General features: G+C 41.0%; 1 protein-coding gene and 1 long non-coding RNA gene across 3 annotated transcripts in view; one reads left to right on the top strand and one right to left on the bottom strand.

Moving 5' to 3' along the window:
* SLC5A1 (solute carrier family 5 member 1) overlaps positions 1-15,395 on the bottom strand; it is a 53,459-nt gene extending 38,064 nt beyond the window's left edge. Inside the window, exons 1-4 of one of the 2 annotated variants that reach the window (XM_064675443.1) lie at positions 7,816-15,395; positions 7,314-7,518; positions 6,852-6,919; positions 3,040-3,167 (exon numbers count right to left, since the gene is read on the bottom strand). The gene's annotated coding sequence lies outside the window, so the exon portion shown is untranslated. Of the gene's footprint in view, positions 1-3,039; positions 3,397-6,851; positions 6,920-7,313; positions 7,519-7,815 lie in introns of those variants that run through there. The other variant, XM_064675442.1, reaches the window with a different exon arrangement.
* On the top strand, positions 8,553-15,628 carry LOC135424324 (uncharacterized). Its single transcript, XR_010435150.1, has 3 exons — positions 8,553-8,621; positions 8,766-8,933; positions 15,375-15,628. It is a non-coding gene; the product is annotated as an uncharacterized LOC135424324 (long non-coding RNA).
* Positions 15,629-17,506: the final 1,878 nt, after the last annotated feature.

Raw genomic sequence — 17,506 nt, 5'->3', positions numbered from 1 at the left:
TCATCATTTCCTTTTCCCGCTCCTAATTTTTATTTTCATATTCCAAACAGACCTCTTGGAAAATGTAGGCCTGATCTTTCTCTGCTTGGCAAAGGCTTGCCTTTACTGTGATTCACAGTAACATGAGTAGGATAAACAGGTGCTCAGTGGATGATCAACACAAGAGAAGAAAACAAAGCCTGTCCTGCATTCCCATTACTGTGGCACACTTAGAGCTCAGTGAACTGCAATCCCTTGTTTCCCATTCTCATTTCCCAGTTGTGTCATTCCCATTAGATGGAGACTGCAAGGCTATTTCATGTTGGGTTCATGGCACTAATGGAGAAAGGAGATGTTAATAGCTAAAATTTGGTTTTTATGAATTATGTTCCTAGGGCTTAATGGCTTATGTTTCCTTGGCAACAAACACATTATGTGCTTTTTAATAAGGTTTGCACATGAGCTGTGTACAGGACCAGGCCAGAGATCTTGGCTGATAAGGTTTCTGAAACATTATGGATTCAGGAGACTGGATCTACCCTTTGACAGAGTGAGGACCACACTGGCAGAAGAGCAAGAGCCTTCCCTAGTCTTTACAGAACTGCTCCAACTGCAGTCTCCCAGTTTCAGTATCTGTAAGGTTTGGGCTTTATTCATACAAAGACCATCCTCACTTATTTTACATCAGTAAATTTCATTAACTTCCTGGTTATCTACTTAAATATTCTACAATGAAAAAAAAGCAGGATGATATTCCAGAAATTAAATTTGTCCAGTAAGGCTGCACTGTGGCTTACCCTGAAGAAACCCTGGAGAAAAAAGAAAAAGCTTATTTTATATTTTTCTACGGAACAACTTGTTACAGGAAACAGGCTGCAGTCCTTTTAAGAACTTCAGAATGCTTTGGGAAACCTTCTCAAGATCACAAGAGGGTGTCCCACATCCACAGAAAAGAAATCCTAAACTACACGAACTATAACGATGAAAAAACAGATTTCTGATGAATATGCACAGGCGACTCCTGTGACTGAAGTCAGCACAGATCATGATGGTGCCACTCTGAGGTGCCTTTAACATTCTGGTTTACTACAAATATCAAAGCTCTGTGCACAACTCTGAAAAGGTTTTACTGATGGGAGATGAAGGCTGCTGGTCACAAAAGGATGTGGATTTTACCTCTTGAACAGACACTGACCAGACACACTCATTGTTTGTACTGTTTGGAAAATACTGATCAACAAATCACTTCACTAATTGGGCAGTGACTCCGTGTATTTCTAGACTTTCAGCTTGAATGAAAGTGAAAGGCAGAGAATTCCACTTTTTTATCATACACAATCCAATGCCTTCTGATTGTGTTATAGATTCCAGAAAAGCCTCATTCTACAAAGAGTTCACCTCACTCAAAGATGTTCACACCAAGTTTGGGTTTCCACACAATCACTGTTTGTTCACCCACACAAAATGAAGGGTTTTTATCAAAAGGATATTGGAATACTCTGTGGAACAAGGCATGCATTTGGAAAGAAAGAAGCATGGAAGAACTGTGCAACTCCCCAGAAAACTAAACTTATGGTTATAAAGAAGAAAAAACCAGCAAACAAACCTTGTGCCAACACTGGTCTTCAGCAGGGACTGAAGGTGGGAAATGATGCTGAAAAGGTCCTTTTTTTTTTTTTTTTTGCTTATCATGTCCATAGAAACAAGAAACATAATTAACACCATGTAAATCACTGCTGGCTCCAATCTTCCTACCACTGTAAAAACAGCAACAGGCAAAAGGGAGTGGAACACTGAACCTCTAACACAAAGTGCCAGGTAATTAACTTGTTTATATCCTTACACTCTGATGCAATTAGTAAAGAGTACAACCACGTGATCCACAAGCACCTGAAAACATTTACTGACACTCATCCATGCAGTCCTCAGAGTTAAGGGAGGCTGACAACCATTGGCATCAGGACCAAAAATATCAGGAAAGAGAGCTCTGCAGAGTTAGAAGTAGCTTCTGCATTCTGCATCTCCCCTGCCAGCCTCACACACACCATAACCAGATCCCATTAACTAAGGTGAAGTTAAGCCTGACTTAACAGCCAGCTTAGACAGACTCCTGGGCTTCTGAGTTCCCCCATGAGTCAGGGGGAGGACAGGAACAGAAGGGTGTTAATGAGCAGCTGCGTGGTGAGAGTCAGGCTTATCCCACCAGTGCCGCCTCGAGAGCTTCTATGGAAAGCAAGCAGATGGAATTTCCAGGGCTCCAAAATCTACAACATGAGCAGAGAAACCCTAATGCAGTTCTAAAGACATCCACTGGCACAACATGGAGAGGCATGAAAATAAAAATGAAATTGTTTTTTGTGCTATAAAACTGCAGAGGTTCTCTGGGTCCTGCTGAACACAGCTCACTGACAGTCCTGAAATGTTCCTCAGAGGAGATAGCACAGATCCTTTCTTTCCCCTCCACGTTTGTCTTTAGGGTTTTGATTTATGTTCCAGAAACTCATCTCTTCCCATTGTTATCAGCCTTCATCTGTTTGGTTTGTTTATCTAAAGCAATCAGAATCATCAAAAAGAAAAAATTCCAAACCTAGAAAAGGAATGCTCCATTGTTCCATCTGAACCAACAGACACAATGAAAGGATTATTAAACATGTGGAAACAGGATCTAAATGACAGAGAGGAAGAAAGAAGGTGGAAGTAGCACCAAAGCATACAATGGAACAATTAGTATGAGAGACATGTCTAGAAATCAGATTGAACAGAACTGCTATTAAGAGATAAGGTGTGCATTGAACCACTACAGGTGGCACAGGGAAGAAAAGAAGACAGCAAAACTCATACATCAGGCAAGCTTGTGTAAGCAGAGAACCCTCTTTTGTTTCCTGTCCTCTCATCACATCAGGCTCAGTCAGTGCAATCAGGACTCCCTGACTTCTATTGCACCAAGCTGAGCATCACTGAACATCAAGAATGTTAAAATGAAATGCCCCTGTTTGCTACTTCCCAAGATGTAATGGAATGATACTGAAAGCCAACACCGTACAACAGAGCATCACCAACCTGCCAGAGCTCAAGGGATGTTTGGCAAACACTCTCAGGCACATGCTGGGATTTCCGGCGTGTTGTCCTGTGCAGGGCCAGCAGTTGGACTTGATGATCCTTGTGGGTCCCTTCCAGCTCAGGATATTCTGTGATCACAAAAGTGTGGAGGAGGGAACTTCCATAAAGCTTGTAAACTGGGACACCAGCCACAGTCTCACCAGTGAGTGTTGCCATCACTGCATCATTCAACCGCTGGAAATAAATCATTATTCCCAGTTTAACAAAGCTTCCAAGGCACAGCAACTTTCTGCTTCAGCCCAGAGCAGCTCTTTGCCCTGTCAGTGACACAAGGGGTGAGGCAGTCACCAACCACCAGCTGCAGGGCCATTCTCCAGGAACTCAGAAGTAAATCGATTGCCATGACTCAACTGCTCCAATCAATACTCACCCCTCCTCCTGTACACACACAGACACTTTTCTTCCTTTAAAATAAACAACATTATCTCCAAATTTAAGGAGCATTACTGTGCTTAACATGGTACAAGTATGTTTTTCAGGGGAAAACATTTTTAGCCTATTACTTTATCCAATGAAAAATTTGTTGTCAGTTCTTGTGAATCTGATCACAGACAACTGTGGTTCAACCATTTTGTATTCATTCTCTTCACCTGCTGGGAAACTAGTTCTGAAATTTTATGTCAATTTATGATTTGAATCACATTTATCAACATAACAACCCAACACCTCTGTGTTTACAATCATAAGTGAAAGATGTAAGAAAACATCGTTTCCCTGGGATTTGGCTCTGTCCAAAGTTACATCACACAAGAGGCAATTAAGGCCACTTTAAGTAGATTCCTAATGAAAATTAAATATTGTCAATTAGCTAAATACTAAATTATTAATAACTTTCTGAGAAAACATTTTGAAGCAGCACGAGCAGGTCCATTAACAAGGGCAGTAAGTAGCTCCACCTCAGTTCAAAGGTAGCAAAAAGCAATTAAAGTCCCTGGTGCACAACTTGCAGGTGTGAGATCCAGCCTGCTCAGGTACATGAGCCATAAAGATCCTGAGGGCCAAACCACTCCAGGGATGAAAGTACCCACATCAGCACTGGAATGTGCTCCTGCAGGGGCATCCCGGGAAAGGCACTTCTTCTGCCTTTATTTGCCTGTATAACAATGACAGCCTGGGGTTTTTAAACTCCAAGAAAATCATCTTTATTAAATTACAGCTTCAGATCTTGCTGCTCCTGCCAATGAAGTAACAACACAAGGACATAATAACTGCCCAAGGTTTTCCCTCTAGGCTCTACATAACTGCTTAAACTGCACATGCACCCAAAGATAGCTGCTGATGGCTGCTGAGGAAAACATGAGTTATTGGTCTCCACTAGCTATGGATTTTGGACACAGGTCGTAGTGTTCCCACCATTCCCGGATTCCTTTCCCACATTCTCAACACCCAGAGCACAATATATGCTGCCTAGAAGTACTGAGCTGTTTATTTTCAGAAAAGCACATAACCACCCACACAGGGGTTCAATTTACCAACAAAACACAAAGTGTCATCAGTGAAAGACACCCTGAACTACTTTTCCTTGGCAGTAGAAGAACAAATGCAAATCTGTATTTCCTACTACTCTCATCATTTTAAAAACACTAAGCCCCTAAAATCCATCCCTGCTGGTGTTTGGACATTGTTCCAGCTCCCTGCCTTAAACCAAAGGGCACTTGGGGTGGATCCTGCACAGTGAAGTTCAAAACCCAAGCACCTGCCCTGCCAAGCCCAGGCAATTTCCACGAGCTGGAGCTGATGTGTTCTGGCAGTTGGTTTTGAAGGCCATGTCAGGCACAACAGAAGACACTTATCACAGTGAAATAATGATCCCAAAGGCCACAGGGCTGCAGAGACTGCAGGTGGGCAGGGCAAGGTGTTCTGACTTTGTCCTTTTTGTCCTTTACTGAATTCATGTATTTAAATAAATAAATATAGCTCATTATGTTGTCTTCATATAGGATTATATTATTTAAAAAATCCACATAGTTTGTATGAATTCCTCTAAAATTATTCTTTCAGTACCTCTAGTCTTATAAGTAAGCTTATAACTTTCATATATACTTCAAAATTTATTTCATATTTAAATTTAAAATTTATATGTTATAAGCATGTTTTATTTATTTGTAATGCCACTGTATCAAGTCCAAAGGTGCTCTGATATTATTACTTTTAACAACACTGTCATAAACAACAGTAGCACAGAACAAATCCTATTTATTCTCTGTAAATTTTATGGTTTGGTTGGGTTTTTTTTTATTTCTACGGTTTTCCTACAAAACCTAAGAAGAACAAAAAATAATACAAGGATAGAGCAACCATTTTATGGTGTCATTTCAAGAAATTATTGGATTTGCAGGAAAGAATGAGACAATTGCTCATTAAAGAGAGAAAGGTGGGCTGGGAAGTACTCTGTTAGCTGGGCTCGGCTACGTGTCTCTACACACAGGTTTGTTCCAAAATTCTCAAGTTTACTGCAAACAAGTGAATTTCAAAACTCAAAACTCCACTCCAGGAGTGCAGATCCTGATGGACCGTGGCCGTGTCAGGAACACTGAGGGAACCATCCAGTCCCAATAATAAAATACACCCTGTGCCAACAGACACCTGCCCCCTTCCTGAAAAACCACCAAGTTCCCCAGCCTCTGCAGGCTCTTCCTGAGAGCACTAGTGTGGGTCATGAGTCACAAAACAGCCCACTAGGAAGGGGTTTGTAGAATCTGTACTTTAATTTATATTACTACTGTGTGAGATACTATATTTTAGAATAAAACATAAGAGTATTGATTCCAGGTAGGCAGAGAGTGACATCTTTCAAATGCAAAGCTACAGAGCACGTGAAAGCATTTTCTGTTAGCTACTTAATATCACAGAGGAATTGTTTCTGTCAGAGTAATTAATGCTCACTAAATCTTTGGGGGTTAATTAACAGGATTTTTTTGTCTCTCCCAGTACAGTAAAGACTGAACACTGTGTGAACAAAGTTCTCCAGCAGATGGAAGCACCAGTCAGCAAAAGCAGAGCTCCCCCAGCTCCCAGCACAGGAGCTGCCTCCTCTACTGCTCACAAAACTTCTCCATGCACAGACCCCAAGGGGATGACACTGCTGGAAAACAAGTCTATCATCCTGTACCAGTGTGAGATCTCCAGTATTGCCCTGGCACAGCATATAACTATTATTTAAGTATCTACAGAAACCTGATGTGGGTGAGAGATCAGAGGCAGGGAAAGCTGCCTCAAATACAAATCATGAACATGTGAATTTCCAGTAACATTCACCAAAACCCCATCAGCTCTAACAACCTTTTCCCACACCTCCCTGACAGCTAAACACAGCCCAGCTTCTTGCTTTCTTTCTCATCTTTTACCAATAAATGTGATCCAAACGTGAATGTTTAAAATTTACTTAAATGCAATAACCTTAAGTTCCAGGTACAGCGCTGAAATCAAACCAACCCAAGTTCAGGAGTCACTCTGAAGCTCAGTTAACAGGAAAAGTAACACAAGTGGCCATTAAGTAGGATTAGATATCCCTTCAATCATGAACTCAACAGTATCCCAGACTAGTAATTCCAAGGCTGTTCCAGTCCATTAAAGCCCAGGAAAAGTCATGGCTATTGACACATATTTTACAGGGATGCAAGTCACCATGACCAGAACAGCCTGATTTGCAAAGCCCTCCATTGCATGTTGATTAACTGAACACTGTTATTAAACTAGAATTGAAGAACTCACACACAGGTCTGAAACACAGCCCAGTTGACAGGTCTCACCTGACTGCTGGGAGCTCCCAACACTCACTGGCTGCTGCTTTCCACCTCCAAGAGCTGTTCCTTGCCATCTGATCAGAAGGAAATTAAACTACTTCAGACATGAAGGACAATGTTCTTTTACAGTTACTCTGGTACAGGGGCTGAGATTGCTTTGTGCAGTACACTGAATAAATAAATAGCCAATCAAATAGTTTTTGTAAAGCATGAGGAGGGGAAACCGAAAAATTCTAATAGAAGGATTTTATGACTTCAAACATCAAAACTCCCAACCCTTGTCCCTTAGTTACCCCCCATACCTAAGTGGAAATTCTGTTCCCTGCCCAATGAAGTTACATTCTCTTACGGATTTTTCTCCTAGTTCTGCCAAAACTGAGATGCCACTCCCATTCCAGCCTTCTCCCAACATTTCAGGAGCCCTGGATTTCAGTCAATAGTTCAGGCACTCCAAAACTCCTCAGTTACCTGGCCTGCCACCACCACTCCGTGTAGTTTCTCTGACTGCATCTTTGTTTGCAGCTCCATAGGAACTGCACGAGTTTTATTCTGGATTTTGATTTTCAGCTTGAGGAGGACTGGACCCAGGGGGAGCAGAGAAGGGTTCATTTCATGAACTTCAGTGGGAAGTCTGTAACTGGTTTCTCGTGAACTCCAGAGCATCTGCAGGGCACTGAGAACAGAGACTTTATTTGATATGTGGAGACAGTCACACATATAATTTGACTAATATGCCTTAGACATGTAATTCACTCAAATTGCAGAAGTCTGGAAAAGCCATTTTCATGAAAGCTTATTTATCTATCCATAAAGCAATTATATGTATGTTATATAAACACAGAAAATCTATCAGAGCTACAGATCTGCCCATCACACACAGTGCTAACCACTGTTTACATTCCCACATCCTCACATGAATCACAGAGTTTACACGTTGTTGTACACACTCACTAAACTTGTTCTTGTGTACCTTACTTGTCTTTAGCAGCTGCCTCCAACTTTTTATTTAACCTCTGCTTCACCCTTCATGTAGGACATTTCTGGGAACTCCTGGAATTATTAAAACAAGACAGGTACGTGTCAGCAATGATGAAACAGAAATTGGGAAAGGCAGGAAAGAAGTGGAAAACAAATTACAGACTCACATAGAGCCTGGTGCAGATGAAGCAAGCTCAGCTGTGACATTCCCTGTTACTGTACATCTGCTGGGATAAATACTGGGCTGGGCTATTTATCTCAGAAACCAAAGGAACCAAACAGGAGATCAAACAGCAACAGAAGCTGCAATCCCATCTGACAGAACCACAGGACAACACAGCTTTTCTCCATTTCCTTGTGGCTTGATGTTCACAGTAACACTGAACAGCAGAAACAGGTGAGGAAGATCCCACAGCCCAGAGGCAAAAGTCCAGCCACAGCACATCATCCCAAAAAAACCAATGGGGTCTTTGAGTCACAGACAGCCCTCCCTGGAACATAAAAACATAAATATAAATAAAGGTCTCTCCTTTATTGCCATTAATGGGAACATTTCCTGGCACTGGTCAGATGACAAACTCTTTTTCCCAGTTCCCTCAGCCAACTCAGTAACCATGGCAACTGTCTCCAGTGTAATGACATCATATGGTTTCCTAGGCAACTGTTCCCAGTGCAATGACGTCATGTGGTCACCATGGCAATGCTCCATGAGGCCAGGAAGAAAGTATTTTAAGTGGGAAGATAGGTCAGAAAGGACAAAAGAGGGCTCAGGGAAGAGCAGGATGAAAGATAATGGAGGTAAAAATATGAGTTTTATGAGAAGAATAGATGCAAGGGAAAGGAATGGATGGACAGATGGAAAAAGAAAAATCTGAAGTAATTTAAACTATTATTGGTTTAAAAAAAAAATCTTAATTCTATTATCTATAATATGTTATTTAGGTCAGAGATGCTGAAGCACAGCATGGTCACAGGAAGTTTGAGCGTGGCTCAAGCGCTGATTTAGTGGAGGGACTTTGGACAATCCAGGAGAAACTGCCAGAAATCTCCAGAGAGACACCAAGGGAGATCACTCTATACAAAATATATGGGTACTTTTTCTAATACAAGGTACATTTTCTAATATATTTCCCTTCTCTGACTGATTACCCAGGGCTCTGTCCCAGCAATGCCAAGAACCAGGTGTCACTGCCATGCCTTACAGGGTTGGAGAAGATTCCTTTGCCCTCTTCCTTCTGTTCTCTGTACTTGAAGACATGATAACAATAACCTGGCCAGCTGACAAATGAAAACGGGTTTTCCTTTGACTGAAAGCTCCTTCAGCACCTCATCAAGGTGGAAGAATGTCCCTTCTTTTTAACTTTCTAGATCTTCTTCCAATTCTATTATACTCTCAAATGTTTGAGCTGGCTGAAGATAAATATCCTTTCTGCATTCAATCCTGTTTAATTCTGGACAGTCTCAGCCAGCAGACAATGTTACTACCAGCTTTATGTTAAATGGCTATAAAACCCCTGGGAGAAAGCTTCTTGGCAAGGAAATGCTGGAGTTATTGATACCCACTGAGTGCAAGATAAAGGCACAGAAAGCAGTGCCCTCAGAGGACAGCCTGCAGGCTGAAAGCCTGGGGCCATGTTCTGGAGGAGGCTTCCAAGTCTATCACACAGTACTTTCCTATCCAGCAAGGCATCTTCACATTGTGTCTCTTAAGCAAAGCCTTAATTTAGTTTAATTAGCCCAATATTTGACCTCCACCACTCATTTCAGAAGGAGTTAATGTAGAACCAGATGTAGTGATTGTAACACTGAATTCAGCAATGGGAGGTTGTAGCTGCGACTTCTTCAACCAAAAGTGATTCAGTTTTTACACTGAAGAGAAGATGAACCTCAGCTGATCAGACCCAAACTTCAAGTAATATGAGGTTTAGAAAGCTGTTGGATTTAAGCATGGCTGTAAATGCCAGGTTGGTGTCAGGCTGACCCACAGAAAGCAGGATCTCAGGAGTCACTGGAGCAGTGACTCCTGTGTGAACAGCTGAGCACTAAGGAAAAGAGCAGTTTTCTATAGGACTTTGTCACAAGGAAACATTTTTGTACCACGAGACCTCCTGCACATTGTTGCTGTTACTCAGAGAGCAACAATGCATTTAACATGCCAAGCACTTTGCAAATCTCTACAAAGGCAGGCATTAGGGCTCATAAAGTCTGACTCCTTCAGAGCAGCCCACTCAGTACATCTCCAAGGGCTTTCATTGCAAAACCCCACAGTCATCAGGCTGGAAATGTTCCAGGTGCTTAATTACACACAGAAGAGAGAGAACTGAGAGAGAGAGAGAAGAAAAATCTCAGAGATAAGCAGCTTTAGGAAGGATGTGGTGGCCGAGGGAGAGAAACAGGAAAAGGGGAGGAGGAGGAGAGGAAAGGGAGGAAAAAATCTCTCACGCTGTTGAGCAGAAACACAAACCCCAGAGAGAGAAAGCAAGGGCAGCATCGGGCCCCCAGAGTTACTCTCCAGTCCTCCTCATACTCTCCCCTAAATCAGAAGATATCCCCAGAGCAGCTCACTGTGCTCATCTCACACAAAACCAGGCTCAGCTGGGCATTCTCAGACGATCCACAGGTCCCACCCACGCAGCAGTTACATCTTCACTGAGCTACCAAAAGGTATTGCTGCAGGGAGAGCAGAAGGAAGTGTTAGCAGGGTCAGCACAAAATGAAGAAAAACAACTGCTAGAGAAGAAAACAAGTGGGAAATAGGTGCAGGGGATTGTTTTGATTTGTGGGTTGATTTTTTTTTTCAAGCTGAGCTGAGAGACTGAAACATCTGCATTAAGAGACATTTCAGGCTGCAGCCTTACTTCAAAAAGTAGGAATCTTTAACAAACAGTGGCAAAATACAAGGTGAATTGATAATGTTTGACTCCTGATAAATCCCTCTGATGAACAGTGATACATTCCAGTATAAGTACAACAAAATGAAATGCTGAGACTTGACTTAAAAGAGAAAAGGGGAGAAAATAGAGTAATGACTAATGGCCATGTAAAAAAATAATCTATTAGCTGTTTCAAACTGTGCTGCCTTAATTAATAAAGAATAATATGTACGAATATCTAATTCATTACCACAGTAAGTGCCACGCTTTACAACTGCACATACAGGTGTTCTGTGTTCATTAAAAATAAGACAAATTCTGCTCTGATTGCTGCAAGACAATTAAGCTCACATGTAATAGAAGAAATGGTAATATGCAGCTCAGCCAGTACAGACAAAGTAATATAGTGAGGTGTAACAGGAAAACTTTGCAGACAGCTGTGCCAAAAGCTGTCAAAACCTTCTGCTCTTAGCCTACTTTAACCCTAAAAAATTATATGATCTTAAAAAAATTGACATTGAAATAACAGGAAGAAAAGATCCCAAAATAAGACTTGTTTTTATTGAATAAGAAATAAATTGTAAGAGCAGGAAAGAGATTTATCAACAGGAATCAGAATACATGTTGGATAAAATATCTCCTGGGTATTCCTGACTTTGTGTCAGCCCATCCACCTACTAATTAGCACCAAGACATTATTGTGATTGCTCTAGGATAACAGGATGAATAATTCATTATACCTTACCCATTAGTGGCTCTTAATCAGTTCTCAATCCCAGGATTCAGCATAATCTTTATGGCAGAATTAACAACACACATACACACATAATGTGTTTAGTAAAATGTAAAGCAGTTGTTTTAAACACAGCTAATGATAGGCTAATAAGCTCAGCTAAAGCTGGGCTTTACTAATCTAAAAATAATAGTTCATTCTGTCCACTTTTAGCCTAGACTCAAAGCAAGGAAGTGTCAGCTGTGGAAACCAGGAGAATGACTCAGCAGTGGTACCAAAGCTCATCTGTTAGCAATGCTGGGCTCTGATGGGACTGATGACAGCAAATGTTCCAACTTCCCAATCCTTCCAGGCCATTTTACAGCCCAGGGAGGCTTAATAGGACTTGTTTCAGAAGAAGCAAATAGCAGTCCTTAAAAAGCTTGAAGTGGCACAAGAGAAGAGAGTTGTTCCTGCCCTGTAAGGACATGTGGAATCCCAGCAGAAACACCCTGATCCATGGATGGCCAGCAACAAACACTGGGAGAGACCTGGGCCATTTCCTGCCAAAGGTGGCCTTGGGCTTCTGCTCCCTGCTCTGGCTGTGGGATGCAGTGACAGGAACAGAGCTGACTGCTCCAGCACAGCTCTGGCTGTGGGATGCAGTGACAGGAACAGAGCTGACTGCTCCAGCACAGCTCTGGCTGTGGGATGCAGTGACAGGAACAGAGCTGACTGCTCCAGCACAGCTCTGGCTGCAGACAGGAAGCCACTGAAGCTGCTGCCCCGGGGCTGGGCTGGCCCAGCTCAGAGCACACACCTCCACAGCTCTCTCTGAAAATCCACTGGCTCTGCTGAGGCTTTAAAGCCCCAGCAGCCCGAATTCTCAGGCAGGTGTGTCACTGGAGTCACTGGGGCTGTACTTCAGTAAAAAATAACCACCTGGGATTTGGCTTTTTTCTGTGCTTCAAAACAAAGCAAACATGGGACAAGCCCAAGCTGCTCACTGCAGAGAGAACATGCTCCACTTCACCCGGCGGGGAAACCACTCACTCAGTCCCTGCTCCCACATCCACTGTCCCTGCCTGCTGCAAGTCAGATGTTCTTTTGTGCTGCTCAGGGCACAACAACAGTCAGAAAGGCTGTTAAAAAGGCTTCTCCTGCCAACCCCCTACAATTCCTGCTTCCTTCCAGTGTGTGCCTTACGTGCCTGGGAAAGGAATCAACGCTTTGCTGCCATCCCTGCTCTTTCAGTAGCCTTTGCTAGAGAAAACCCTGAGTAAAGGTCATCCCTCTGATGTTCCAACAAGGATGCAGTTCTCCAAATGCCACAGATTTTATACAAAATTACTGTAAATATAATTGGCTTATGTTTTTAATACTATTTATATTTATTATAACTTATAATAAGTAATTGTTATAGTTAATATTTATAACTGGCACAACATCACAGGAAGTCATAAGGACTTGGTCTGTTGCTTCCCTCAGACACATTAAACCAGATCATTCTTCAGAGATGGGAGAGTTCAGCTACTAATGGATTAAATCCTAAAATGGAATCGATCCCATTATCAAATTATGTGAAAATAACTCATTCTAATTTAATCACTGTACATAAGTGATTTCCTAATGATTACCTCCATAAAAGGGTATTCCCTGCTGGAGTACTCACAGTGCTTTGCCTTAATGCACTCTGGGCTTTGCAAATACCCAACTGAATGAAAATAATTCATCTGGCTACAATGTTTGAGTTGGGACAGACCAAACTGGTTCATAATCATTAGTTAAAATCATTGAGACTAAAATATAAGACAGCATCTAACACTGAGGATTCAGAAAAAAGATTTGTGTATACTTGAAGGATACAAATATGATAAATATATTACTACATTTATAGTTATGCAATAATAGATCACAAATGGTATGTAGGAAAGAGTTATAAGAGACATTTTTAACCTTGTGAATAATGACAAAATGAAAAAAGTACTTGTAGCTGTAATACATGGAAAGTTACACAGCTCACTCACAGACACACTCAGTCTTCACTGCCTGCAGTTCACAATCACAGAAAACCAAATTCTAGTGATAAAAAAGCATCTTGCTGACAATAGGCAAAAAGGACTGATATCCACTTACCCTAAAATTTTAGAGGAAGGTATTGCTTTGTGACTTTCACAGTCTCAATCCCCAGGATTGAGAATCTGCCCTACAAGAACAGTGAAAAATCAGAGTATTTTTCCTGCAATTTTGTTCCTAAAATTTCCACCTGTTTCTCTCAGTCTTTGGTTCCTTTCATTCCACATCTCTTCTCTGAACTGATCCATACAGCTTCTGTCCCATATGATCTTCTCAGTGTTCAAAGATAGCCATGATATAACAAAAAAAATCCGTTAACATATAACCCAAATGGGAAGTAATTTGGGAAAAGCAGCAAAACATGTCATCAAAAAGCACATCTACTATATATATACTTCAATATATAGATATAAACAATGCATCTTCATTTCCTAGGCTATAACTGCCTTAGGACAGAGTGCCTTACAGAATATTTATAATTTACCTTCATCCCAGTGAAGGATTGCTATGAAATCTTTCCTCACTTGATTGCCCTTATCATGGCAGAGAGACACAATGCACTGGATTGTTTTGTCCAGCTCAAAATGTGTTCTAACAACTGTGCTGTGTGGTACTTGTATTGCTTTCAGCATTCAGCTTTCATATTTCTAGGAGATATTTAAACACCTATTTAAACTACTCTAAAAATAAATATTAAATATTCCTTTAATTTTAGAGCTGACAAATTACTCTGCATAGCTGCCTGATGGAATTAATTTATACTGTGACGCCTCGAAATCGATTTGCAATCAACAGTCTTGAAACAGGGGACACTCCTTGTTATTCCTGTTTGACATTTTATTACTCAATAGAACAAAATACAGAATTAGGTTAAAAAATGGCTTTCAACAGTTTTCCGTGGGAAACCTGATTTTTAAATTTATCATACTTTCCTTAAGCTTCTTTGTCTTACCTGCTTCTGAAACATTCTTATCTGAAATACCTCTTTTTTGAAGGTGTTTTGTGATTCTCAAGTGCTTAATCTTGCTTTTTCACACACAGAAGACAAACTTCCTTAACTTCTAAGGTTTCCTGCCTCCTGCAATATTTTTGGAAATATTTAAGTTATCTATCATGTTCATGCTATACAGACACAAGCATAAAAGTCAGATGAGGAGCATGAATAATCATAGCTATAGATTATTTTCTTATATACATGATAATAACTGGAGAACAGTTACCTGGGAGCAGTCTGGGAAAGGAATGGTATCCACAAAGTACTTGCTCACTGGAGAGAAACAGGTGAGGGTAGTTGGAAGCCTGGCTTACTTTATTTCTCACAGATGGCTCTACTTCTGACACTAATTAAAACCCTACCTGGCCTGCCCTCAGTGTTTAGAACATCTTCATTTATCTCAGAAATGATTAAGGCTCAGACACTAAACCATCTGCATCTATGGAACTTCAAGTACTTTAGGCTTGTTCAGAACAAGATCTAAACATCCTCTGTCAATTATGTGTATAATCAACTTCACACTCTTCAAAATCTGCCACTGATTTCAAGGAGGTGCTTCAGTGAATATAAGATGTATCCAACAAGGTTTTTCGTGTTGTTGCAGTGGTTTAGCCAATTTTTCTTGATCAGCTAAGTTTAATTAATTTAAATATGTGGTGTGGATACAAAGATCCAAAGCACTGAAATATTTTTTCCTGTTTTCTCCCTGTCCTTAAACTCAAACTAGTTTGTTGAAAGATTTCCAGCTGGTCCCAGAAAGTATTTTATAATGTACAGTGACATCAGTTTTCAGCCTTCTTTCATTACCATTAAGTCATTCTCATATATAACTTAAAATACAGCCAGGCTTTTCATTTCCTTTAACTTGAAGTGTACTCTCATCATTTCTTTTCTAGATTATTATACAGCAGCCTCCTGCAGCTGCTGGAAGAGGCCCAGGGAGTAGGTCAGGGAGTCCCCTTGTGCTTCTTTGGGAATAGATTCGGCTCTAGAAGTCAGTGCATCCAACTTGCAGATCACAAGGACCAGTATTAAGGATGGAAAACCACCAGCAGAAGCTCCATGCAAAGGAAAGGCAGCGTGGAAAAAACTATTTGCAAATCCATAGTGAGACCAAGGTGGTTAACAGAGTAAATGGTTACTTACCACAGTAAGTGTGTGGTCCTTTGACATGTGCTACCCATGGAGATCCAGTCTCATCACTCTTCTGAAGGTTTCTGCTTCCCTAAAACCTCCACGCTCCCTGTGCTATCGCTTCTGTTGTACCACAGCCTCTCACTACAGGCAGCCCAAGAAGTTGGAGTGTTCCAGAGCACTGGCACATTTCATTCTAGTGGGTTCAACAGGGTGTGGATGTGTTTGTACTCTGAGGGATGAACAAATCCACTTCCATAAAGCTAGAACATATTTCAGCAGATTAGGACATGCACTGAAGTATCTCTGTGCCTACAAAGAACACAATTAATTTAAGGTCTGACTATCCCTTAGCTTTCAAGCTCATACAGTGCCACAGAAAATGCTGCTTTACACTTGGCAGCTCTCAGGTTGCTAAAAATTCAAGGGTATGCAGAGACATATCAACACCCTCAGAGTGACTTAACCTCCCAACAAAGATTGCCTGGGAATGACACAAAAAGTATAGTCCTGGGCAAAAGCTATGCTCAGATGGACCTTTACATAAATAACTCTCACCATATCAAGATTAATAAGCATCCTTTTATGCCTGAATTAAGGCAAAATAAAGAAACCCCCATCAGGGAGCAGGGAAAATCACTGTTTTAAGTCTTTCCATTGGAATTAGTCCTGTTTCAAAAAATGTTGTGAACTTCAACTAAGCACTTTTGGTGAATACATCTGGTGTTTTCAAACAATAAACTGGGCATAGCCCAGGATTTTATTTATTTTAGAGAGTGAGAGACAGACAACATGACTTGGGTGTCATCTAAGAGAAATACCAGTTCCAAAATACCTGAATCCTACAGTCCACTGAAGAATATTGGAATAAACAACATGTGCTGTTCATCTCTTTTGGCCTCCTCCACATCATTGCTGCAACAGGGATTACAAGAAAGCATTTAGCAATCCCAGGGCCCAGAATATGGAAAAGCTCCAGAAGTGGAAGCTCCAGTGGATTGCACTGGAGCACTTTTTCTTTCTTGCTCCACAGAACATTCTCTACTGACTCACACCAAAACACAACCACAAAAACTCTGTGTCATTCACTGACAGCTGGAACACATGGGAGGAGTGTCTGCTCTCCTACTGAAAATCTAATACACTGCATCATTCTGCACAATCCCTTTGTCTCCCCTTTGGATCCCAAACACCAGGGCAACAGCAAACCTTCAGCTGTGTCAGCCACCTGCTGACTCACTTGTTGTGTGTTTATCTCTAATTTTGTGATATAGGATCTCCACAACTACAGTGAGAAAGGATTCCTCAGCTTTTGAATTAGCAAAAAGGTAATATAAAAGATAACAAAGAGACAGGTACTTCTATAAACAGGAAAACAAACCTACCAATTGCCAGTAATACTATTAACCATCCAGAGTGTTTCAATGGGAAAAGGCAGGTATGGCCAAGTTTCACCTTGGCTCCACAGGGCAGGTAAGGAGGTATCTGTATTTTCATCTTTTTCAGATGTTGCATTAGGCTTTCAGTTGTTGCCAACTTTACTGATATAAAGCTAGAATTATCTAAAAGATGATAGAATATATAAATACACACAAATCTACTCTTAAAAATTCTAAAACTCCAGATACTTAAAAACGACCAGTGTGCTGCTTATAAAAAGTATAAGCAGCTGCTGTGGGTAAATCAGACCAGTAATAACTATTGTACAAATCAAAGAAAAATAGATTCTGATAAATGAGAACTTACATGACCTTTGAGCTATCCCAGGTGCCAGTGGCAGTCTGGACACAGCTAACTTTTCCTGCTTCTGGGACATAACATTCCAGAAGCATGTACATCACCAACAAATGTACATGTACACTAACTGTTGGGAGAAAGCAAAAACAACAGGTAA

This window comes from Pseudopipra pipra, chromosome 18 (assembly GCF_036250125.1).
Source record: "Pseudopipra pipra isolate bDixPip1 chromosome 18, bDixPip1.hap1, whole genome shotgun sequence".
Taxonomy (NCBI): Eukaryota; Metazoa; Chordata; class Aves; order Passeriformes; family Pipridae; genus Pseudopipra; species Pseudopipra pipra.
The sequence above is the reverse complement of the archived record's forward strand: the minus strand, read 5'-3'. Positions and strand labels throughout refer to the sequence as shown.